General features: G+C 47.2%; 53 non-coding genes across 53 annotated transcripts; all 53 read left to right on the top strand.

Annotated features, from left to right (window-relative positions):
- The first annotated feature begins 90 nt into the window (after positions 1 to 90).
- Positions 91 to 209, top strand: LOC145152375 (5S ribosomal RNA). The gene has a single exon (XR_013732896.1). It is a non-coding gene; the product is annotated as a 5S ribosomal RNA (ribosomal RNA).
- A 229-nt stretch (positions 210 to 438) lies between these two features.
- Positions 439 to 557, top strand: LOC145150167 (5S ribosomal RNA). The gene has a single exon (XR_013730993.1). It is a non-coding gene; the product is annotated as a 5S ribosomal RNA (ribosomal RNA).
- Positions 558 to 789: 232 nt separating this feature from the next.
- Positions 790 to 908, top strand: LOC145152376 (5S ribosomal RNA). The gene has a single exon (XR_013732897.1). It is a non-coding gene; the product is annotated as a 5S ribosomal RNA (ribosomal RNA).
- Positions 909 to 1,137: 229 nt separating this feature from the next.
- Positions 1,138 to 1,256, top strand: LOC145147530 (5S ribosomal RNA). Its single transcript, XR_013728429.1, has one exon. It is a non-coding gene; the product is annotated as a 5S ribosomal RNA (ribosomal RNA).
- A 230-nt stretch (positions 1,257 to 1,486) lies between these two features.
- Positions 1,487 to 1,605, top strand: LOC145146826 (5S ribosomal RNA). The gene has a single exon (XR_013727752.1). It is a non-coding gene; the product is annotated as a 5S ribosomal RNA (ribosomal RNA).
- A 220-nt stretch (positions 1,606 to 1,825) lies between these two features.
- On the top strand, positions 1,826 to 1,944 carry LOC145153491 (5S ribosomal RNA). Its single transcript, XR_013733997.1, has one exon. It is a non-coding gene; the product is annotated as a 5S ribosomal RNA (ribosomal RNA).
- A 220-nt stretch (positions 1,945 to 2,164) lies between these two features.
- LOC145147023 (5S ribosomal RNA) lies at positions 2,165 to 2,283 on the top strand. Its single transcript, XR_013727940.1, has one exon. It is a non-coding gene; the product is annotated as a 5S ribosomal RNA (ribosomal RNA).
- Positions 2,284 to 2,513: 230 nt separating this feature from the next.
- LOC145153689 (5S ribosomal RNA) lies at positions 2,514 to 2,632 on the top strand. Its single transcript, XR_013734184.1, has one exon. It is a non-coding gene; the product is annotated as a 5S ribosomal RNA (ribosomal RNA).
- A 231-nt stretch (positions 2,633 to 2,863) lies between these two features.
- On the top strand, positions 2,864 to 2,982 carry LOC145144897 (5S ribosomal RNA). The gene has a single exon (XR_013725899.1). It is a non-coding gene; the product is annotated as a 5S ribosomal RNA (ribosomal RNA).
- A 228-nt stretch (positions 2,983 to 3,210) lies between these two features.
- Positions 3,211 to 3,329, top strand: LOC145145367 (5S ribosomal RNA). Its single transcript, XR_013726343.1, has one exon. It is a non-coding gene; the product is annotated as a 5S ribosomal RNA (ribosomal RNA).
- Positions 3,330 to 3,558: 229 nt separating this feature from the next.
- Positions 3,559 to 3,677, top strand: LOC145147330 (5S ribosomal RNA). Its single transcript, XR_013728236.1, has one exon. It is a non-coding gene; the product is annotated as a 5S ribosomal RNA (ribosomal RNA).
- A 219-nt stretch (positions 3,678 to 3,896) lies between these two features.
- LOC145153492 (5S ribosomal RNA) lies at positions 3,897 to 4,015 on the top strand. Its single transcript, XR_013733998.1, has one exon. It is a non-coding gene; the product is annotated as a 5S ribosomal RNA (ribosomal RNA).
- A 219-nt stretch (positions 4,016 to 4,234) lies between these two features.
- Positions 4,235 to 4,353, top strand: LOC145153494 (5S ribosomal RNA). Its single transcript, XR_013734000.1, has one exon. It is a non-coding gene; the product is annotated as a 5S ribosomal RNA (ribosomal RNA).
- Positions 4,354 to 4,573: 220 nt separating this feature from the next.
- Positions 4,574 to 4,692, top strand: LOC145147024 (5S ribosomal RNA). Its single transcript, XR_013727941.1, has one exon. It is a non-coding gene; the product is annotated as a 5S ribosomal RNA (ribosomal RNA).
- Positions 4,693 to 4,923: 231 nt separating this feature from the next.
- On the top strand, positions 4,924 to 5,042 carry LOC145154916 (5S ribosomal RNA). The gene has a single exon (XR_013735384.1). It is a non-coding gene; the product is annotated as a 5S ribosomal RNA (ribosomal RNA).
- A 220-nt stretch (positions 5,043 to 5,262) lies between these two features.
- Positions 5,263 to 5,381, top strand: LOC145145789 (5S ribosomal RNA). The gene has a single exon (XR_013726746.1). It is a non-coding gene; the product is annotated as a 5S ribosomal RNA (ribosomal RNA).
- Positions 5,382 to 5,610: 229 nt separating this feature from the next.
- Positions 5,611 to 5,729, top strand: LOC145155457 (5S ribosomal RNA). Its single transcript, XR_013735896.1, has one exon. It is a non-coding gene; the product is annotated as a 5S ribosomal RNA (ribosomal RNA).
- A 228-nt stretch (positions 5,730 to 5,957) lies between these two features.
- Positions 5,958 to 6,076, top strand: LOC145155153 (5S ribosomal RNA). The gene has a single exon (XR_013735607.1). It is a non-coding gene; the product is annotated as a 5S ribosomal RNA (ribosomal RNA).
- A 229-nt stretch (positions 6,077 to 6,305) lies between these two features.
- Positions 6,306 to 6,424, top strand: LOC145147332 (5S ribosomal RNA). Its single transcript, XR_013728238.1, has one exon. It is a non-coding gene; the product is annotated as a 5S ribosomal RNA (ribosomal RNA).
- Positions 6,425 to 6,653: 229 nt separating this feature from the next.
- Positions 6,654 to 6,772, top strand: LOC145136691 (5S ribosomal RNA). Its single transcript, XR_013720671.1, has one exon. It is a non-coding gene; the product is annotated as a 5S ribosomal RNA (ribosomal RNA).
- Positions 6,773 to 6,991: 219 nt separating this feature from the next.
- On the top strand, positions 6,992 to 7,110 carry LOC145152377 (5S ribosomal RNA). The gene has a single exon (XR_013732898.1). It is a non-coding gene; the product is annotated as a 5S ribosomal RNA (ribosomal RNA).
- A 228-nt stretch (positions 7,111 to 7,338) lies between these two features.
- LOC145148575 (5S ribosomal RNA) lies at positions 7,339 to 7,457 on the top strand. The gene has a single exon (XR_013729453.1). It is a non-coding gene; the product is annotated as a 5S ribosomal RNA (ribosomal RNA).
- A 233-nt stretch (positions 7,458 to 7,690) lies between these two features.
- LOC145154913 (5S ribosomal RNA) lies at positions 7,691 to 7,809 on the top strand. The gene has a single exon (XR_013735381.1). It is a non-coding gene; the product is annotated as a 5S ribosomal RNA (ribosomal RNA).
- A 230-nt stretch (positions 7,810 to 8,039) lies between these two features.
- Positions 8,040 to 8,158, top strand: LOC145144721 (5S ribosomal RNA). The gene has a single exon (XR_013725726.1). It is a non-coding gene; the product is annotated as a 5S ribosomal RNA (ribosomal RNA).
- Positions 8,159 to 8,388: 230 nt separating this feature from the next.
- LOC145147588 (5S ribosomal RNA) lies at positions 8,389 to 8,507 on the top strand. Its single transcript, XR_013728487.1, has one exon. It is a non-coding gene; the product is annotated as a 5S ribosomal RNA (ribosomal RNA).
- Positions 8,508 to 8,726: 219 nt separating this feature from the next.
- LOC145153495 (5S ribosomal RNA) lies at positions 8,727 to 8,845 on the top strand. Its single transcript, XR_013734001.1, has one exon. It is a non-coding gene; the product is annotated as a 5S ribosomal RNA (ribosomal RNA).
- A 220-nt stretch (positions 8,846 to 9,065) lies between these two features.
- On the top strand, positions 9,066 to 9,184 carry LOC145147025 (5S ribosomal RNA). Its single transcript, XR_013727942.1, has one exon. It is a non-coding gene; the product is annotated as a 5S ribosomal RNA (ribosomal RNA).
- A 228-nt stretch (positions 9,185 to 9,412) lies between these two features.
- Positions 9,413 to 9,531, top strand: LOC145154665 (5S ribosomal RNA). The gene has a single exon (XR_013735129.1). It is a non-coding gene; the product is annotated as a 5S ribosomal RNA (ribosomal RNA).
- Positions 9,532 to 9,750: 219 nt separating this feature from the next.
- Positions 9,751 to 9,869, top strand: LOC145136799 (5S ribosomal RNA). The gene has a single exon (XR_013720720.1). It is a non-coding gene; the product is annotated as a 5S ribosomal RNA (ribosomal RNA).
- A 231-nt stretch (positions 9,870 to 10,100) lies between these two features.
- On the top strand, positions 10,101 to 10,219 carry LOC145154975 (5S ribosomal RNA). The gene has a single exon (XR_013735440.1). It is a non-coding gene; the product is annotated as a 5S ribosomal RNA (ribosomal RNA).
- Positions 10,220 to 10,447: 228 nt separating this feature from the next.
- LOC145155580 (5S ribosomal RNA) lies at positions 10,448 to 10,566 on the top strand. Its single transcript, XR_013736013.1, has one exon. It is a non-coding gene; the product is annotated as a 5S ribosomal RNA (ribosomal RNA).
- A 230-nt stretch (positions 10,567 to 10,796) lies between these two features.
- LOC145147333 (5S ribosomal RNA) lies at positions 10,797 to 10,915 on the top strand. Its single transcript, XR_013728240.1, has one exon. It is a non-coding gene; the product is annotated as a 5S ribosomal RNA (ribosomal RNA).
- A 230-nt stretch (positions 10,916 to 11,145) lies between these two features.
- LOC145136697 (5S ribosomal RNA) lies at positions 11,146 to 11,264 on the top strand. Its single transcript, XR_013720683.1, has one exon. It is a non-coding gene; the product is annotated as a 5S ribosomal RNA (ribosomal RNA).
- Positions 11,265 to 11,483: 219 nt separating this feature from the next.
- On the top strand, positions 11,484 to 11,602 carry LOC145153677 (5S ribosomal RNA). The gene has a single exon (XR_013734173.1). It is a non-coding gene; the product is annotated as a 5S ribosomal RNA (ribosomal RNA).
- Positions 11,603 to 11,833: 231 nt separating this feature from the next.
- LOC145155015 (5S ribosomal RNA) lies at positions 11,834 to 11,952 on the top strand. Its single transcript, XR_013735478.1, has one exon. It is a non-coding gene; the product is annotated as a 5S ribosomal RNA (ribosomal RNA).
- A 230-nt stretch (positions 11,953 to 12,182) lies between these two features.
- Positions 12,183 to 12,301, top strand: LOC145139029 (5S ribosomal RNA). The gene has a single exon (XR_013721815.1). It is a non-coding gene; the product is annotated as a 5S ribosomal RNA (ribosomal RNA).
- A 229-nt stretch (positions 12,302 to 12,530) lies between these two features.
- LOC145148752 (5S ribosomal RNA) lies at positions 12,531 to 12,649 on the top strand. Its single transcript, XR_013729623.1, has one exon. It is a non-coding gene; the product is annotated as a 5S ribosomal RNA (ribosomal RNA).
- A 231-nt stretch (positions 12,650 to 12,880) lies between these two features.
- LOC145151098 (5S ribosomal RNA) lies at positions 12,881 to 12,999 on the top strand. The gene has a single exon (XR_013731890.1). It is a non-coding gene; the product is annotated as a 5S ribosomal RNA (ribosomal RNA).
- A 230-nt stretch (positions 13,000 to 13,229) lies between these two features.
- LOC145148416 (5S ribosomal RNA) lies at positions 13,230 to 13,348 on the top strand. The gene has a single exon (XR_013729302.1). It is a non-coding gene; the product is annotated as a 5S ribosomal RNA (ribosomal RNA).
- A 230-nt stretch (positions 13,349 to 13,578) lies between these two features.
- Positions 13,579 to 13,697, top strand: LOC145140624 (5S ribosomal RNA). Its single transcript, XR_013722221.1, has one exon. It is a non-coding gene; the product is annotated as a 5S ribosomal RNA (ribosomal RNA).
- A 230-nt stretch (positions 13,698 to 13,927) lies between these two features.
- Positions 13,928 to 14,046, top strand: LOC145148754 (5S ribosomal RNA). The gene has a single exon (XR_013729625.1). It is a non-coding gene; the product is annotated as a 5S ribosomal RNA (ribosomal RNA).
- A 233-nt stretch (positions 14,047 to 14,279) lies between these two features.
- LOC145155322 (5S ribosomal RNA) lies at positions 14,280 to 14,398 on the top strand. Its single transcript, XR_013735769.1, has one exon. It is a non-coding gene; the product is annotated as a 5S ribosomal RNA (ribosomal RNA).
- A 230-nt stretch (positions 14,399 to 14,628) lies between these two features.
- Positions 14,629 to 14,747, top strand: LOC145143559 (5S ribosomal RNA). Its single transcript, XR_013724590.1, has one exon. It is a non-coding gene; the product is annotated as a 5S ribosomal RNA (ribosomal RNA).
- A 230-nt stretch (positions 14,748 to 14,977) lies between these two features.
- On the top strand, positions 14,978 to 15,096 carry LOC145152378 (5S ribosomal RNA). The gene has a single exon (XR_013732899.1). It is a non-coding gene; the product is annotated as a 5S ribosomal RNA (ribosomal RNA).
- Positions 15,097 to 15,326: 230 nt separating this feature from the next.
- LOC145147940 (5S ribosomal RNA) lies at positions 15,327 to 15,445 on the top strand. The gene has a single exon (XR_013728839.1). It is a non-coding gene; the product is annotated as a 5S ribosomal RNA (ribosomal RNA).
- A 228-nt stretch (positions 15,446 to 15,673) lies between these two features.
- On the top strand, positions 15,674 to 15,791 carry LOC145149574 (5S ribosomal RNA). The gene has a single exon (XR_013730430.1). It is a non-coding gene; the product is annotated as a 5S ribosomal RNA (ribosomal RNA).
- A 231-nt stretch (positions 15,792 to 16,022) lies between these two features.
- Positions 16,023 to 16,141, top strand: LOC145144724 (5S ribosomal RNA). Its single transcript, XR_013725729.1, has one exon. It is a non-coding gene; the product is annotated as a 5S ribosomal RNA (ribosomal RNA).
- A 226-nt stretch (positions 16,142 to 16,367) lies between these two features.
- LOC145154786 (5S ribosomal RNA) lies at positions 16,368 to 16,486 on the top strand. The gene has a single exon (XR_013735248.1). It is a non-coding gene; the product is annotated as a 5S ribosomal RNA (ribosomal RNA).
- A 231-nt stretch (positions 16,487 to 16,717) lies between these two features.
- Positions 16,718 to 16,836, top strand: LOC145146387 (5S ribosomal RNA). Its single transcript, XR_013727333.1, has one exon. It is a non-coding gene; the product is annotated as a 5S ribosomal RNA (ribosomal RNA).
- Positions 16,837 to 17,066: 230 nt separating this feature from the next.
- LOC145150419 (5S ribosomal RNA) lies at positions 17,067 to 17,185 on the top strand. The gene has a single exon (XR_013731245.1). It is a non-coding gene; the product is annotated as a 5S ribosomal RNA (ribosomal RNA).
- Positions 17,186 to 17,414: 229 nt separating this feature from the next.
- On the top strand, positions 17,415 to 17,533 carry LOC145138684 (5S ribosomal RNA). Its single transcript, XR_013721660.1, has one exon. It is a non-coding gene; the product is annotated as a 5S ribosomal RNA (ribosomal RNA).
- Positions 17,534 to 17,763: 230 nt separating this feature from the next.
- On the top strand, positions 17,764 to 17,882 carry LOC145145181 (5S ribosomal RNA). Its single transcript, XR_013726168.1, has one exon. It is a non-coding gene; the product is annotated as a 5S ribosomal RNA (ribosomal RNA).
- Positions 17,883 to 18,113: 231 nt separating this feature from the next.
- LOC145144725 (5S ribosomal RNA) lies at positions 18,114 to 18,232 on the top strand. The gene has a single exon (XR_013725730.1). It is a non-coding gene; the product is annotated as a 5S ribosomal RNA (ribosomal RNA).
- The last annotated feature ends 71 nt before the right edge of the window (positions 18,233 to 18,303 follow it).

Below are 18,303 nucleotides of genomic sequence, written 5' to 3' on the forward strand. Positions count from 1 at the left end.
CGGTCACGTGGGTCCCACGCCTCGCGTACGAAAACAAAGGAGGTTCTGCGTCTTTTAAGACATAAAAGCAATAAGCATGGATAGTATTTCGGGTGCGATCATACCAGCACTAATGCACCGGATCCCATCAGAACTCCGCAGTTAAGCGTGCTTGGGCGAGAGTAGTACTAGGATGGGTGACCCCCTGGGAAGTCCTCGTGTTGCACCCCTCTTTTTCGTTGCCCGTTTGCGTTTTTTTAGATTTTACGTGCGGTTTTTTTTTGTTTTTTTTTCTTTCTTGCTATTTCTATGCTCGGGTGGCATCCGTTTCATTGTTCATGGTTTTCGTATTTTTGGAACGGAGACGATCGGTCACGTGGGTCGCACGCCTCGCGTACGAAAACAAAGGAGGTTCTGCGTCTTTTAAGACATAAAAGCAATAAGCATGGATAGTATTTCGGGTGCGATCATAGCAGCACTAATGCACCGGATCCCATCAGAACTCCGCAGTTCAGCGTGCTTGGGCGAGAGTAGTACTAGGATGGGTGACTCCCTAGGAAGTCCTCGTGTTGCACCCCCCTTTTTCGTTTGCCCGTTTGCGTTTTTTTAGATTTTACGTGCGGTTTTTTTTTTGTTTTTTTTTTCTTTCTTGCTGTTTCTATGCTCGGGTGGCATCCGTTTCATGGTTGATGGTTTTAGTATTTTTGGAACGGAGCCGATCGGTCACGTGGGTCCCACGCCTCGCGTACGAAAACAAAGGAGGTTCTGCGTCTTTTAAGACATAAAAGCAATAAGCATGGATAGTATTTCGGGTGCGATCATACCAGCACTAATGCACCGGATCCCATCAGAACTCCGCAGTTAAGCGTGCTTGGGCGAGAGTAGTACTAGGATGGGTGACCCCCTGGGAAGTCCTCGTGTTGCACCCCCCTTTTTCGTTGCCCGTTTGCGTTTTTTTTAGATTTTACGTGCGGTTTTTTTTGTTTTTTTTTCTTTCTTGCTATTTCTATGCTCGGGTGGCCTCCGCTTCATGGTTCATGGTTTTCGTATTTTTGGAACGGAGCCGATCGGTCACGTGGGTCCCACGCCTCGCGTACGAAAACAAAGGAGGTTCTGCGTCTTTTAAGACATAAAAGCAATAAGCATGGATAGTATTTCGGGTGCGATCATATCAGCACTAATGCACCGGATCCCATCAGAACTTCGCAGTTAAGCGTGCTTGGGCGAGAGTAGTACTAGGATGGGTGACCCCCTTGGAAGTCCTCGTGTTGCACCCCTCTTTTTCGTTGCCCGTTTGCGTTTTTTTAGATTTTACGTGCGGTTTTTTTTTTGTTTTTTTTTCTTTCTTGCTATTTCTATGCTCGGGTGGCCTCCGCTTCATGGTTCATGGTTTTCGTATTTTTGGAACGGAGTCGATCGGTCTCGTGGGTCCCACGCCTCGCGTACGAAAACAAAGGAGGTTCTGCGTCTTTTAAGACATAAAAGCAATAAGCATGGATAATATTTCGGGTGCGATCATACCGGCACTAATGCACCGGATCTCATCAGAACTCCGCAGTTAAGCGTGCTTGGGAGAGAGTAGTACTAGGATGGGTGACCCCCTGGGAAGTCCTCGTGTTGCACCCCCCTTTTTCGTTGCCCGTTTGCGTTTTTTTAGATTTTACGTGCGGTTTTTTTTTTCTTTCTTGCTGTTTCTATGCTCGGGTGGCATCCGTTTCATGGTTGATGGTTTTCGTATTTTTGGAACGGAGCCGATCGGTCACGTGGGTCCCACGCCTCGCGTACGAAAACAAAGGAGGTTCTGCGTCTTTTAAGACATAAAAGCAATAAGCATGGATAGTATTTCGGGTGCGATCATACCAGCACTAATGCACCGGATCCCATCAGAACTCCGCAGTTAAGCGTGCTTGGGCGAGAGTAGTACTAGGATGGGTGACCCCTTGGGAAGTCCTCGTGTTGCACCCCCCTTATTCGTTGCCCGTTTGCGTTTTTTTAGATTTTACGTGCGGTTTTTTTTTTCTTTCTTGCTGTTTCTATGCTCGGGTGGCATCCGTTTCATGGTTGATGGTTTTCGTATTTTTGGAACGGAGCCGATCGGTCACGTGGGTCCCACGCCTCGCGTACGAAAACAAAGGAGGTTCTGCGTCTTTTAAGACATAAAAGCAATAAGCATGGATAGTATTTCGGGTGCGATCATACCCGCACTAATGCACCGGATCCCATCAGAACTCCGCAGTTAAGCGTGCTTGGGCGAGAGTAGTACTAGAATGGGTGACCCCCTGGGAAGTCCTCATGTTGCACCCCCCTTTTTCGTTGCCCGTTTGCGTTTTTTTAGATTTTACGTGCGGTTTTTTTTTTGTTTTTTTTTCTTTCTTGCTATTTCTATGCTCGGGTGGCCTCCGCTTCATGGTTTATGGTTTTCGTATTTTTGGAACGGAGCCGATCGGTCTCGTGGCTCCCACGCCTCGCGTACGAAAACAAAGGAGGTTCTGCGTCTTTTAAGACATAAAAACAATAAGCATGGATAATATTTCGGGTGCGATCATACCGGCACTAATGCACCGGATCCCATCAGAACTCCGCAGTTAAGCGTGCTTGGGCGAGAGTAGTACTAGGATGGGTGACCCCTTGGGAAGTCCTCGTGTTGCACCCCCCTTTTTCGTTGCCCGTTTGCGTTTTTTTAGATTTTACGTGCGATTTTTTTTTTGTTTTTTTTTTCTTTCTTGCTATTTCTATGCTCGGGTGGCCTTAGCTTCATGGTTCATGGTTTTCGTATTTTTGGAACGGAGTCGATCGTTCTCGTGGGTCCCACGCCTCGCGTACGAAAACAAAGGAGGTTCTGCGTCTTTTAAGACATAAAATCAATAAGCATGGATAATATTTCGGGTGCGATCATACCGGCACTAATGCACCGGATCCCATCAGAACTCCACAGTTAAGCGTGCTTGGGCGAGAGTAGTACTAGGATGGGTGACCCCCTGGGAAGTCCTCGTTTTGCACCCCCCTTTTTCGTTGCCCGTTTGCGTTTTTTTAGATTTTACGTGCGGTTTTTTTTGTTTTTTTTTCTTTCTTGCTATTTCTATGCTCGGGTGGCCTCCGCTTCATGGTTCATGGTTTTCGTATTTTTGGAACGGAGCCGATCGGTCACGTGGGTCCCACGCCTCGCGTACGAAAACAAAGGAGGTTCTGCATCTTTTAAGACATAAAAGCAATAAGCATGGATAGTATTTCGGGTGCGATCATACCAGCACTAATGCACCGGATACCATCAGAACTCCGCAGTTAAGCGTGCTTGGGCGAGAGTAGTACTAGGATGGGTGACCCCCTGGGAAGTCCTCGTGTTGCACCCCCCTTTTTCGTTGCCCGTTTGCGTTTTTTTTAGATTTTACGTGCGGTTTTTTTTTGTTTTTTTTCTTTCTTGCTATTTCTATGCTCGGGTGGCCTCCGCTTCATGGTTCATGGTTTTCGTATTTTTGGAACGGAGCTGATCGGTCACGTGGGTCCCACGCCTCGCGTACAAAAACAAAGGAGGTTCTGCGTCTTTTAAGACATAAAAGCAATAAGCATGGATAGTATTTCGGGTGCGATCATACCAGCACAAATGCACCGGATCCCATCAGAACTCCGCAATTAAGCGTGCTTGGGCGAGAGTAGTACTAGGATGGGTGACCCCCTTGGAAGTCCTCGTGTTGCACCCCCCTTTTTCGTTGCCCGTTTGCGTTTTTTTAGATTTTACGTGCGGTTTTTTTTTGTTTCTTGCTGTTTCTATGCTCGGGTGACATCCGTTTAATGGTTGATGGTTTTCGTATTTTTGGAACGGAGCCGATCGGTCACGTGGGTCCCACGCCTCGCGTACGAAAACAAAGGAGGTTCTGCGTCTTTTAAGACATAAAAGCAATAAGCATGGATAGTATTTCGGGTGCGATCATACCAGCACTAATGCACCGGATCCCATCAGAACTCCGCAGTTAAGCGTGCTTGGGCGAGAGTAGTACTAGGATGGGTGACCCCTTGGGAAGTCCTCGTGTTGCACCCCCCTTATTCGTTGCCCGTTTGCGTTTTTTTAGATTTTACGTGCGGTTTTTTTTTGTTTCTTGCTGTTTCTATGCTTGGGTGACATCCGTTTAATGGTTGATGGTTTTCGTATTTTTGGAACGGAGCCGATCGGTCACGTGGGTCCCACGCCTCGCGTACGAAAACAAAGGAGGTTCTGCGTCTTTTAAGACATAAAAGCAATAAGCATGGATAGTATTTCGGGTGCGATCATACCAGCACTAATGCACCGGATCCCATCAGAACTCCGCAGTTAAGCGTGCTTGGGCGAGAGTAGTACTAGGATGGGTGACCCCTTGGGAAGTCCTCGTGTTGCACCCCCCTTATTCGTTGCCCGTTTGCGTTTTTTTAGATTTTACGTGCGGTTTTTTTTTTCTTTCTTGCTGTTTCTATGCTCGGGTGGCATCCGTTTCATGGTTGATGGTTTTCGTATTTTTGGAACGGAGCCGATCGGTCACGTGGGTCCCACGCCTCGCGTACGAAAACAAAGGAGGTTCTGCGTCTTTTAAGACATAAAAGCAATAAGCATGGATAGTATTTCGGGTGCGATCATACCCGCACTAATGCACCGGATCCCATCAGAACTCCGCAGTTAAGCGTGCTTGGGCGAGAGTAGTACTAGAATGGGTGACCCCCTGGGAAGTCCTCATGTTGCACCCCCCTTTTTCGTTGCCCGTTTGCGTTTTTTTAGATTTTACGTGCGGTTTTTTTTTTTGTTTTTTTTTCTTTCTTGCTATTTCTATGCTCGGGTGGCCTCCGCTTCATGGTTCATGGTTTTCGTATTTTTGGAACGGAGCCGATCGGTCTCGTGGGTCCCACGCCTCGCGTACGAAAACAAAGGAGGTTCTGCGTCTTTTAAGACATAAAAACAATAAGCATGGATAATATTTCGGGTGCGATCATACCGGCACTAATGCACCGGATCCCATCAGAACTCCGCAGTTAAGCGTGCTTGGGCGAGAGTAGTACTAGGATGGGTGACCCCCTGTGAAGTCCTCGTGTTGCACCCCCCTTTTTCGTTGCCCGTTTGCGTTTTTTTAGATTTTACGTGCGGTTTTTTTTTTCTTTCTTGCTGTTTCTATGCTCGGGTGGCATCCGTTTCATGGTTGATGGTTTTCGTATTTTTGGAACGGAGCCGATCGGTCACGTGGGTCCCACGCCTCGCGTACGAAAACAAAGGAGGTTCTGCGTCTTTTAAGACATAAAAGCAATAAGCATGGATAGTATTTCGGGTGCGATCATACCAGCACTAATGCACCGGATCCCATCAGAACTCCGCAGTTAAGCGTGGTTGGGCGAGAGTAGTACTAGGATGGGTGACCCCTTGGGAAGTCCTCGTGTTGCACCCCCTTTTTCGTTGCCCGTTTGCGTTTTTTTAGATTTTACGTGCGGTTTTTTTTTTGTTTTTTTTTCTTTCTTGCTATTTCTATGCTCGGGTGGCCTTAGCTTCATGGTTCCTGGTTTTCGTATTTTTGGAACGGAGTCGATCGGTCTCGTGGGTCCCACGCCTCGCGTACGAAAACAAAGGAGGTTCTGCGTCTTTTAAGACATAAAAGCAATAAGCATGGATAATATTTCGGGTGCGATCATACCGGCACTAATGCACCGGATCCCATCAGAACTCCGCAGTTAAGCGTGCTTGGGCGAGAGTAGTACTAGGATGGGTGACCCCCTGGGAAGTCCTCGTTTTGCACCCCCCTTTTTCGTTGCCCGTTTGCGTTTTTTTAGATTTTACGTGCGGTTTTTTTTGTTTTTTTTTCTTTCTTGCTATTTCTATGCTCGGGTGGCCTCCGCTTCATGGTTCATGGTTTTCGTATTTTTGGAACGGAGCTGATCGGTCACGTGGGTCCCACGCCTCGCGTACGAAAACAAAGGAGGTTCTGCATCTTTTAAGACATAAAAGCAATAAGCATGGATAGTATTTCGGTTGCGATCATACCAGCACTAATGCACCGGATCCCATCAGAACTCCGCAGTTAAGCGTGCTTGGGCGAGAGTAGTACTAGGATGGGTGACCCCCTGGGAAGTCCTCGTGTTGCACCCCCTTTTTCGTTGCCCGTTTGCGTTTTTTTTAGATTTTACGTGCGGTTTTTTTTTGTTTTTTTTTCTTTCTTGCTATTTCTATGCTCGGGTGGCCTCCGCTTCATGGTTAATGGTTTTCGTATTTTTGGAACGGAACTGATCGGTCACGTGGGTCCCACGCCTCGCGTACGAAAACAAAGGAGGTTCTGCGTCTTTTAAGACATAAAAGCAATAAGCATGGATAGTATTTCGGGTGCGATCATACCAGCACAAATGCACCGGATCCCATCAGAACTCCGCAATTAAGCGTGCTTGGGCGAGAGTAGTACTAGGATGGGTGACCCCCTTGGAAGTCCTCGTGTTGCACCCCCCTTTTTCGTTGCCCGTTTGCGTTTTTTTAGATTTTACGTGCGTTTTTTTTTTTGTTTTTTTTTCTTTCTTGCTATTTTTATGCTCGGGTGGCCTCCGCTTCATGGTTCATGGTTTTCGTATTTTGGAACGGAGCCGATCGGTCTCGTGGGTCCCACGCCTCGCGTACGAAAACAAAGGAGGTTCTGCGTCTTTTAAGACATAAAAACAATAAGCATGGATAATATTTCGGGTGCGATCATACCGGCACTAATGCACCGGATCCCATCAGAACTCCGCAGTTAAGCGTGCTTGGGCGAGAGTAGTACTAGGATGGGTGACCCCCTGGGAAGTCCTCGTAATGCACCCCCCTTTTTCGTTGCCCGTTTGCGTTTTTTAAGATTTTACGTGCGGTTTTTTTTTCTTTCTTGCTGTTTCTATGCTCGGGTGACATCCGTTTAATGGTTGATGGTTTTCGTATTTTTGGAACGGAGCCGATCGGTCACGTGGGTCCCACGCCTCGCGTACGAAAACAAAGGAGGTTCTGCGTCTTTTAAGACATAAAAGCAATAAGCATGGATAGTATTTCGGGTGCGATCATACCAGCACTAATGCACCGGATCCCATCAGAACTCCGCAGTTAAGCGTGCTTGGGCGAGAGTAGTACTAGGATGGGTGACCCCCTGGGAAGTCCTCGTGTTGCACCCCCTTTTTCGTTGCCCGTTTGCGTTTTTTTAGATTTTACGTGCGGTTTTTTTTTGTTTTTTTTTCTTTCTTGCTATTTCTATGCTCGGGTGGCATCCGTTTCATGGTTCATCGTTTTCGTATTTTTGGAACGGAGACGATCGGTCACGTGGGTCCCACGCCTCGCGTACGAAAACAAAGGAGGTTCTGCGTCTTTTAAGACATAAAAGCAATAAGCATGGATAGTATTTCGGGTGCGATCATAGTAGCACTAATGCACCGGATCCCATCAGAACTCCGCAGTTAAGCGTGCTTGGGCGAGAGTAGTATTAGGATGGGTGACCCCCTGGGAAGTCCTCGTGTTGCACCCCCCTTTTTCGTTTGCCCGTTTGCGTTTTTTTAGATTTTACGTGCGGTTTTTTTTTTTGTTTTTTTTTTCTTTCTTGCTGTTTCTATGCTCGGGTGGCATCCGTTTCATGGTTGATGGTTTTCGTATTTTTGGAACGGAGCCGATCGGTCACGTGGGTCCCACGCCTCGCGTACGAAAACAAAGGAGGTTCTGCGTCTTTTAAGACATAAAAGCAATAAGCATGGATAGTATTTCTGGTGCGATCATACCAGCACTAATGCACCGGATCCCATCAGAACTCCGCAGTTAAGCGTGCTTGGGCGAGAGTAGTACTAGGATGGGTGACCCCCTGGGAAGTCCTCGTGTTGCACCCCTCTTTTTCGTTGCCCGTTTGCGTTTTTTTAGATTTTACGTGCGGTTTTTTTTTTGTTTTTTTTTCTTTCTTGCTATTTCTATGCTCGGGTGGCCTCCGCTTCATGGTTCATGGTTTTCGTATTTTTGGAACGGAGTCGATCGGTCTCGTGGGTCCCACGCCTCGCGTACGAAAACAAAGGAGGTTCTGCGTCTTTTAAGACATAAAAGCAATAAGCATGGATAGTATTTCGGGTGCGATCATATCAGCACTAATGCACCGGATCCCATCAGAACTCCGCAGTTAAGCGTGCTTGGGCGAGAGTAGTACTAGGATGGGTGACCCCCTTGGAAGTCCTCGTGTTGCACCCCTCTTTTTCGTTGCCCGTTTGCGTTTTTTTAGATTTTACGTGCGGTTTTTTTTTTGTTTTTTTTTCTTTCTTGCTATTTCTATGCTCGGGTGGCCTCCGCTTCATGGTTCATGGTTTTCGTATTTTTGGAACGGAGTCGATCGGTCTCGTGGGTCCCACGCCTCGCGTACGAAAACAAAGGAGGTTCTGCGTCTTTTAAGACATAAAAGCAATAAGCATGGATAATATTTCGGGTGCGATCATACCGGCACTAATGCACCGGATCCCATCAGAACTCCGCAGTTAAGCGTGCTTGGGAGAGAGTAGTACTAGGATGGGTGACCCCCGGGGAAGTCCTCGTGTTGCACCCCCCTTTTTCGTTGCCCGTTTGCGTTTTTTTAGATTTTACGTGCGGTTTTTTTTTCTTTCTTGCTGTTTCTATGCTCGGGTGGCATCCGTTTCATGGTTGATGGTTTTCGTATTTTTGGAACGGAGCCGATCGGTCACGTGGGTCCCACGCCTCGCGTACGAAAACAAAGGAGGTTCTGCGTCTTTTAAGACATAAAAGCAATAAGCATGGATAGTATTTCGGGTGCGATCATACCAGCACTAATGCACCGGATCCCATCAGAACTCCGCAGTTAAGCGTGCTTGGGCGAGAGTAGTACTAGGATGGGTGACCCCTTGGGAAGTCCTCGTGTTGCACCCCCCTTATTCGTTGCCCGTTTGCGTTTTTTTAGATTTTACGTGCGGTTTTTTTTTTCTTTCTTGCTGTTTCTATGCTCGGGTGGCATCCGTTTCATGGTTGATGGTTTTCGTATTTTTGGAACGGAGCCGATCGGTCACGTGGGTCCCACGCCTCGCGTACGAAAACAAAGGAGGTTCTGCGTCTTTTAAGACATAAAAGCAATAAGCATGGATAGTATTTCGGGTGCGATCATACCCGCACTAATGCACCGGATCCCATCAGAACTCCGCAGTTAAGCGTGCTTGGGCGAGAGTAGTACTAGAATGGGTGACCCCCTGGGAAGTCCTCATGTTGCACCCCCCTTTTCGTTGCCCGTTTGCGTTTTTTTAGATTTTACGTGCGGTTTTTTTTTGTTTTTTTTTCTTTCTTGCTATTTCTATGCTCGGGTGGCCTCCGCTTCATGGTTCATGGTTTTCGTATTTTTGGAACGGAGCCGATCGGTCTCGTGGGTCCCACGCCTCGCGTACGAAAACAAAGGAGGTTCTGCGTCTTTTAAGACATAAAAGCAATAAGCATGGATAGTATTTCGGGTGCGATCATACCAGCACTAATGCACCGGATCCCATCAGAACTCCGCAGTTAAGCGTGCTTGGGCGAGAGTAGTACTAGGATGGGTGACCCCCTGTGAAGTCCTCGTGTTGCACCCCCCTTTTTCGTTGCCCGTTTGCGTTTTTTTAGATTTTACGTGCGGTTTTTTTTTCTTTCTTGCTGTTTCTATGCTCGGGTGGCATCCGTTTCATGGTTGATGGTTTTCGTATTTTTGGAACGGAGCCGATCGGTCACGTGGGTCCCACGCCTCGCGTACGAAAACAAAGGAGGTTCTGCGTCTTTTAAGACATAAAAGCAATAAGCATGGATAGTATTTCGGGTGCGATCATACCAGCACTAATGCACCAGATCCCATCAGAACTCCGCAGTTAAGCGTGCTTGGGCGAGAGTAGTACTAGGATGGGTGACCCCTTGGGAAGTCCTCGTGTTGCACCCCCCTTTTTCGTTGCCCGTTTGCGTTTTTTTAGATTTTACGTGCGGTTTTTTTTTTGTTTTTTTGTTCTTTCTTGCTATTTCTATGCTCGGGTGGCCTTAGCTTCATGGTTCATGGTTTTCGTATTTTTGGAACGGAGTCGATCGGTCTCGTGGGTCCCACGCCTCGCGTACGAAAACAGAGGAGGTTCTGCGTCTTTTAAGACATAAAAGCAATAAGCATGGATAATATTTCGGGTGCGATCATACCGGCACTAATGCACCGGATCCCATCAGAACTCCGCAGTTAAGCGTGCTTGGGCGAGAGTAGTACTAGGATGGGTGACCCCCTGGGAAGACCTCGTTTTGCACCCCCCTTTTTCGTTGCCCGTTTGCGTTTTTTTAGATTTTACGTGCGGTTTTTTTTGTTTTTTTTTCTTTCTTGCTATTTCTATGCTCGGGTGGCCTCCGCTTCATGGTTCATGGTTTTCGTATTTTTGGAACGGAGCCGATCGGTCACGTGGGTCCCACGCCTCGCGTACGAAAACAAAGGAGGTTCTGCATCTTTTAAGACATAAAAGCAATAAGCATGGATAGTATTTCGGGTGCGATCATACCAGCACTAATGCACCGGATCCCATCAGAACTCCACAGTTAAGCGTGCTTGGGCGAGAGTAGTACTAGGATGGGTGACCCCCTGGGAAGTCCTCGTGTTGCACCCCCCTTTTTCGTTGCCCGTTTGCGTTTTTTTTAGATTTTACGTGCGGTTTTTTTTTGTTTTTTTTTCTTTCTTGCTATTTCTATGCTCGGGTGGCCTCCGCTTCATGGTTCATGGTTTTCGTATTTTTGGAACGGAGCTGATCGGTCACGTGGGTCCCACGCCTCGCGTACGAAAACAAAGGAGGTTCTGCGTCTTTTAAGACATAAAAGCAATAAGCATGGATAGTATTTCGGGTGCGATCATACCAGCACAAATGCACCGGATCCCATCAGAACTCCGCAATTAAGCGTGCTTGGGCGAGAGTAGTACTAGGATGGGTGACCCCCTTGGAAGTCCTCGTGTTGCACCCCCCTTTTTCGTTGCCCGTTTGCGTTTTTTTAGATTTTACGTGCGGTTTTTTTTTTGTTTTTTTTTCTTTCTTGCTATTTCTATGCTCGGGTGGCCTCCGCTTCATGGTTCATGGTTTTCGTATTTTTGGAACGGAGTCGATCGGTCTCGTGGGTCCCACGCCTCGCGTACGAAAACAAAGGAGGTTCTGCGTCTTTTAAGACATAAAAGCAATAAGCATGGATAATATTTCGGGTGCGATCATACCGGCACTAATGCACCGGATCCCATCAGAACTCCGCAGTTAAGCGTGCTTGGGCGAGAGTAGTACTAGGATGGGTGACCCCCTGGGAAGTCCTCGTAATGCACCCCCTTTTTTCGTTGCCCATTTGCGTTTTTTAAGATTTTACGTGCGGTTTTTTTTTCTTTCTTGCTGTTTCTATGCTCGGGTGACATCCGTTTAATGGTTGATGGTTTTCGTATTTTTGGAACGGAGCCGATCGGTCACGTGGGTCCCACGCCTCGCGTACGAAAACAAAGGAGGTTCTGCGTCTTTTAAGACATAAAAGCAATAAGCATGGATAGTATTTCGGGTGCGATCATACCAGCACTAATGCACCGGATCCCATTAGAACTCCGCAGTTAAGCGTGCTTGGGCGAGAGTAGTACTAGGATGGGTGACCCCCTGGGAAGTCCTCGTGTTGCACCCCCCTTTTTCGTTGCCCGTTTGCGTTTTTTTTAGATTTTACGTGCGGTTTTTTTTTGTTTTTTTTTTCTTTCTTGCTATTTCTATGCTCGGGTGGCCTCCGCTTCATGGTTCATGGTTTTCGTATTTTTGGAACGGAGCCGATCGGTCTCGTGGGTCCCACGCCTCGCGTACGAAAACAAAGGAGGTTCTGCGTCTTTTAAGACATAAAAACAATAAGCATGGATAATATTTCGGGTGCGATCATACCGGCACTAATGCACCGGATCCCATCAGAACTCCGCAGTTAAGCGTGCTTGGGCGAGAGTAGTACTAGGATGGGTGACCCCCTGCGAAGTCCTCGTGTTGCACCCCCCTTTTTCGTTTGCCCGTTTGCGTTTTTTTAGATTTTACGTGCGGTTTTTTTTGTTTTTTTTTTCTTTCTTGCTATTTCTATGCTCGGGTGGCCTCCGCTTCATGGTTGATGGTTTTCGTATTTTTGGAACGGAGTCGATCGGTCACGGGGGTCCCACGCCTCGCGTACGAAAACAAAGGAGGTTCTGCGTCTTTTAAGACATAAAAGCAATAAGCATGGATAGTATTTCTGGTGCGATCATACCAGCACTAATGCACCGGATCCCATCAGAACTCCGCAGTTAAGCGTGCTTGGGCGAGTGTAGTACTAGGATGGGTGACCCCCTGGGAAGTCCTCGTGTTGCACCCCCTTTTTCGTTGCCCGTTTGCGTTTTTTTAGATTTTACGTGCGGTTTTTTTTTGTTTTTTTTTTCTTTCTTGCTATTTCTATGCTCGGGTGGCATCCGTTTCATGGTTCATGGTTTTCGTATTTTTGGAACGGAGACGATCGGTCACGTGGGTCCCACGCCTCGCGTACGAAAACAAAGGAAGTTCTGCGTCTTTTAAGACATAAAAGCAATAAGCGTGGATAGTATTTCGGGTGCGATCATACCAGCACTAATGCACCGGATCCCATCAGAACTCCGCAGTTAAGCGTGCTTGGGCGAGAGTAGTACTAGGATGTGTGACGCCCTGGGAAGTCCTCGTGTTGCACCCCCCTTTTTCGTTGCCCGTTTACGTTTTTTTAGATTTTACGTGCGGTTTTTTTTTTGTTTTTTTTTTCTTTCTTGCTATTTCTATGCTCGGGTGGCATCCGTTTCATGGTTAATGGTTTTCGTATTTTTGGAATGGCGACGATCGGTCACGTGGGTCCCACGCCTCGCGTACGAAAACAAAGGAGGTTCTGCGTCTTTTAAGACATAAAAGCAATAAGCATGGATAGTATTTCGGGTGCGATCATACCAGCACTAATGCACCGGATCCCATCAAAAATCCGCAGTTAAGCGTGCCTGGGCGACAGTAGTACTAGGATGGGTGACCCCCTGGGAAGTCCTCTTGTTGCACCCCCCTTTTTCGTTGCCCGTTTGCGTTTTTTTAGATTTTACGTGCGGTTTTTTTTTTGTTTTTTTTTCTTTCTTTCTATTTCTATGCTCGGGTGGCCTCCGCTTCATGGTTGATGGTTTTCGTATTTTTGGAACGGAGCCGATCGGTCACGTGGGTCCCACGCCTCGCGTACGAAAACAAAGGAGGTTCTGCGTCTTTTAAGACATAAAAGCAATAAGCATGGATAGTATTTCGGGTGCGATCATACCAGCACTAATGCACCGGATCCCATGAGAACTCTGCAGTTAAGCGTGTTTGGGCGAGAGTAGTACTAGGATGGGTGACCCCCTGCGAAGTCCTCGTGTTGCACCCCCCTTTTTCGTTTGCCCGTTTGCGTTTTTTTAGATTTTACGTGCGGTTTTTTTTTGTTTTTTTTTCTTTCTTCCTATTTCTATGCTCGGGTGGCCTCCGCTTCATGGTTGATGGTTTTCGTATTTTTGGAACGGAGTCGATCGGTCACGTGGGTCCCACGCCTCGCGTACGAAAACAAAGGAGGTTCTGCGTCTTTTAAGACATAAAAGCAATAAGCATGGATAGTATTTCTGGTGCAATCATACCAGCACTAATGCACCGGATCCCATCAGAACTCCGCAGTTAAGCGTGCTTGGGCGAGTGTAGTACTAGGATGGGTGACCCCCTGGGAAGTCCTCGTGTTGCACCCCCCTTTTTCGTTGCCCGTTTGCGTTTTTTTAGATTTTACGTGCGGTTTTTTTTTGTTTTTTTTTTCTTTCTTGCTATTTCTATGCTCGGGTGGCATCCGTTTCATGGTTCATGGTTTTCGTATTTTTGGAACGGAGACGATCGGTCACGTGGGTCCCACGCCTCGCGTACGAAAACAAAGGAGGTTCTGCGTCTTTTAAGACATAAAAGCAATAAGCGTGGATAGTATTTCGGGTGCGATCATACCAGCACTAATGCACCGGATCCCATCAGAACTCCGCAGTTAAGCGTGCTTGGGCGAGAGTAGTACTAGGATGTGTGACGCCCTGGGAAGTCCTCGTGTTGCACCCCCCTTTTTCGTTGCCCGTTTGCGTTTTTTTAGATTTTTACGTGCGGTTTTTTTTTTGTTTTTTTTTTTCTTTCTTGCTATTTCTATGCTCGGGTGGCATCCGTTTCATGGTTAATGGTTTTCGTATTTTTGGAACGGAGACGATCGGTCACGTGGGTCCCACGCCTCGCGTACGAAAACAAAGGAGGTTCTGCGTCTTTTAAGACATAAAAGCAATAAGCATGGATAATATTTCGGGTGCGATCATACCAGCACTAATGCACCGGATCCCATCAGAACTCCGCAGTTAAGCGTGCTTGGGCGAGAGTAGTACTAGGATGGGTGACCCCTTGGGAAGTCCTCGTGTTGCACCTCCCTTTTTCGTTGCCCGTTTGCGTTTTTTTAGATTTTACGTGCGGTTTTTTTTTGTTTTTTTTTTCTTTCTTTCTATTTCTATGCTCGGGTGGCCTCCGCTTCATGGTTGATGGTTTTCGTATTTTTGGAACGGAGCCGATCGGTCACGTGGGTCCCACGCCTCGCGTACGAAAACAAAGGAGGTTCTGCGTCTTTTAAGACATAAAAGCAATAAGCATGGATAGTATTTCTGGTGCGATCATACCAGCACTAATGCACCGGATCCCATCAGAACTCCGCAGTTAAGCGTGCTTGGGCGAGAGTAGTACTAGGATGGGTGACCCCCTAGGAAGTCCTCGTGTTGCACCCCCCTTTTTCGTTGCCCGTTTGCGTTTTTTTAGATTTTACGTGCGGTTTTTTTTTTGTTTTTTTTTCTTTCTTGCTATTTCTATGCTCGGGTGGCCTCCGCTTCATGGTTCATGGTTTTCGTATTTTTGGAACGGAGCCGATCGGTCACGTGGGTCCCACGCCTTGCGTACGAAAACAAAGGAGGTTCTGCGTCTTTTAAGACAGAAAAGCAATAAGCATGGATAGTATTTCGGGTGCGATCATACCAGCACTAATGCACCGGATCCCATCAGAACTCCGCAGTTAAGCGTGCTTGGGCGAGAGTAGTACTAGGATGGGTGACCCCCTGGGAAGTCCTCGTGTTGCACCCCCCTTTTTCGTTTACCCGTTTGCGTTTTTTTAGATTTTACGTTTTGTTTTTTTTTGTTTTTTTTTCTTTCTTGCTATTTCTATGCTCGGGTGGCCTCCGCTTCATGGTTCATGGTTTTCGTATTTTTGGAACGGAGCCGATAGGTCACGTGGGTCCCACGCCTCACGTACGAAAACAAAGGAGGTTCTGCGTCTTTTAAGACATAAAAGCAATAAGCATGGATACTATTTCAGGTGCGATCATACCAGCACAAATGCACCAGATCCCATCAGAACTCCGCAGTCAAGCGTGCTTGGGCGAGAGTAGTACTAGGATGGGTGACCCCCTGGGAAGTCCTCGTGTTGCACCCCCTTTTTCGTTGCCCGTTTGCGTTTTTTTAGATTTTACGTGCGTTTTTTTTTTGTTTTTTTTTCTTTCTTGCTATTTGTAGGCTCGGGTGGCCTCCGCTTCATGGTTCATGGTTTTCGTATTTTTTGAACGGAGCCGATCGGTCACGTGGGTCCCACGCCTCGCATACGAAAACAAAGGAGGTTCTGCGTCTTTTAAGACATAAAAGCAATAAGCATGGATAGTATTTCGGGTGCGATCATACCAGCACTAATGCACCGGATCCCATCAGAACTTCGCAGTTAAGCGTGTTTGGGCGAGAGTAGTACTAGGATGGGTGACCCCTGCGAAGTCCTCGTGTTGCACCCCCCTTTTTCGTTTGCCCGTTTGCGTTTTTTTAGATTTTACGTGCGGTTTTTTTTTTGTTTTTTCTTCTTTCTTGCTATTTCTATGCTCGGGTGGCCTCCGCTTCATGGTTCATGGTTTTCGTATTTTTGGAACGGAGCCGATCGGTCACGTGGGTCCCACGCCTCGCGTACGAAAACAAAGGAGGTTCTGCGTCTTTTAAGACAGAAAAGCAATAAGCGTGGATAGTATTTCGGGTGCGATCATACCAGCACTAATGCACCGGATCCCATCAGAACTCCGCAGTTAAGCGTGCTTGGGCGAGAGTAGTACTAGGATGGGTGACGCCCTGGGAAGTCCTCGTGTTGCACCCCCCTTTTTCGTTGCCCGTTTGCGTTTTTTTAGATTTTACGTGCGGTTTTTTTTTTTTTTTTCTTTCTTGCTATTTCTATGCTCGGGTGGCATCCGTTTCATGGTTAATGGTTTTCGTATTTTTGGAACGGAGACGATCGGTCACGTGGGTCCCACGCCTCGCGTACGAAAACAAAGGAGGTTCTGCGTCTTTTAAGACATAAAAGCAATAAGCATGGATAGTATTTCGGGTGCGATCATACCAGCACTAATGCACCGGATCCCATCAGAACTCCGCAGTTAAGCGTGCTTGGGCGAGAGTAGTACTAGGATGGGTGACCCCCTGCGAAGTCCTCGTGTTGCACCCCCCTTTTTCGTTTGCCCGTTTGCGTTTTTTTAGATTTTACGTGCGGTTTTTTTTTTGTTTTTTTTTCTTTCTTGCTATTTCTATGCTCGGGTGGCCTCCGCTTCATGGTTCATGGTTTTCGTATTTTTGGAACGGAGTCGATCGGTCACGTGGGTCCCACGCCTCGCGTACGAAAACAAAGGAGGTTCTGCGTCTTTTAAGACAGAAAAGCAATAAGCGTGGATAGTATTTCGGGTGCGATCATACCAGCACTAATACACCGGATCCCATCAGAACTCCGCAGTTAAGTGTGCTTGGGCGAGAGTAGTACTAGGATGGGTGACGCCCTGGGAAGTCCTCGTGTTGCACCCCCCATTTTCGTTGCCCGTTTGCGTTTTTTTAGATTTTACGTGCGGTTTTTTTTTTGTTTTTTTTTCTTTCTTGCTATTTCTATGCTCGGGTGGCCTCCGCTTCATGGTTCATGGTTTTCGTATTTTTGGAACGGAGACGATCGGTCACGTGGGTCCCACGCCTCGCGAACGAAAACAAAGGAGGTTCTGCGTCTTTTAAGACATAAAAGCAATAAGCATGGATAGTATTTCGGGTGCGATCATACCAGCAGTAATGCACCGGATCCCATCAGAACTCTGCAGTTAAGCGGGCTTGGGCGAGAGTAGTACTAGGATGGGTGACCCCCTGGGAAGTCATCGTGTTGCACCCCCCTTTTTCGTTGCCCGTTTGCGTTTTTTTAGATTTTACGTGCGGTTTTTTTTTTGTTTTTTTTTCTTTCTTTCTATTTCTATGCTCGGGTGGCCTCCGCTTCATGGTTGATGGTTTTCGTATTTTTGGAACGGAGCGATCGGTCACGTGGGTCCCACGCCTCGCGTACGAAAACAAAGGAGGTTCTGCGTCTTTTAAGACATAAAAGCAATAAGCATGGATAGTATTTCTGGTGCGATCATACCAGCACTAATGCACCGGATCCCATCAGAACTCCGCAGTTAAGCGTGCTTGGGCGAGAGTAGTACTAGGATGGGTGACCCCCTGGGAAGTCCTCGTGTTGCATCCCCCTTTTTCGTTGCCCGTTTGCGTTTTTTTAGATTTTACGTGCGGTTTTTTTTTTGTTTTTTTTTCTTTCTTGCTATTTCTATGCTCGGGTGGCCTCCGCTTCATGGTTCATGGTTTTCGTATTTTTGGAACGGAGCCGATCGGTCACGTGGGTCCCACGCCTCGCATACGAAAACAAAGGAGGTTCTGCGTCTTTTAAGACATAAAAGCAATAAGCATGGATAGTATTTCGGGTGCGATCATACCAGCACTAATGCACCGGATCCCATCAGAACTCCGCAGTTAAGCGTGTTCGGGCGAGAGTAGTACTAGGATGGGTGACCCCCTGCGAAGTCCTCGTGTTGCACCCCCCTTTTTCGTTTGCCCGTTTGCGTTTTTTTATATTTTACGTGCGGTTTTTTTTTTGTTTTTTCTTCTTTCTTGCTATTTCTATGCTCGGGTGGCCTCCGCTTCATGGTTCATGGTTTTCGTATTTTTGGAACAGAGCCGATCGGTCACGTGGGTCCCACGCCTCGCGTACTAAAACAAAGGAGGTTCTGCGTCTTTTAAGACAGAAAAGCAATAAGCGTGGATAGTATTTCGGGTGCGATCATACCAGCACTAATGCACCGGATCCCATCAGAACTCCGCAGTTAAGCGTGCTTGGGCGAGAGTAGTACTAGGATGGGTGACGCCCTGGGAAGTCCTCGTGTTGCACCCCCCTTTTTCGTTGCCCGTTTGCGTTTTTTTAGATTTTACGTGCGGTTTTTTTTTTGTTTTTTTTTCTTTCTT

The sequence above is a fragment of the Lactuca virosa genome, chromosome 1 (assembly GCF_052849685.1).
Source record: "Lactuca virosa cultivar CGN04683 chromosome 1, Lactuca_virosa_CGN04683_v6, whole genome shotgun sequence".
In the NCBI taxonomy this organism is placed as follows: Eukaryota; Viridiplantae; Streptophyta; class Magnoliopsida; order Asterales; family Asteraceae; genus Lactuca; species Lactuca virosa.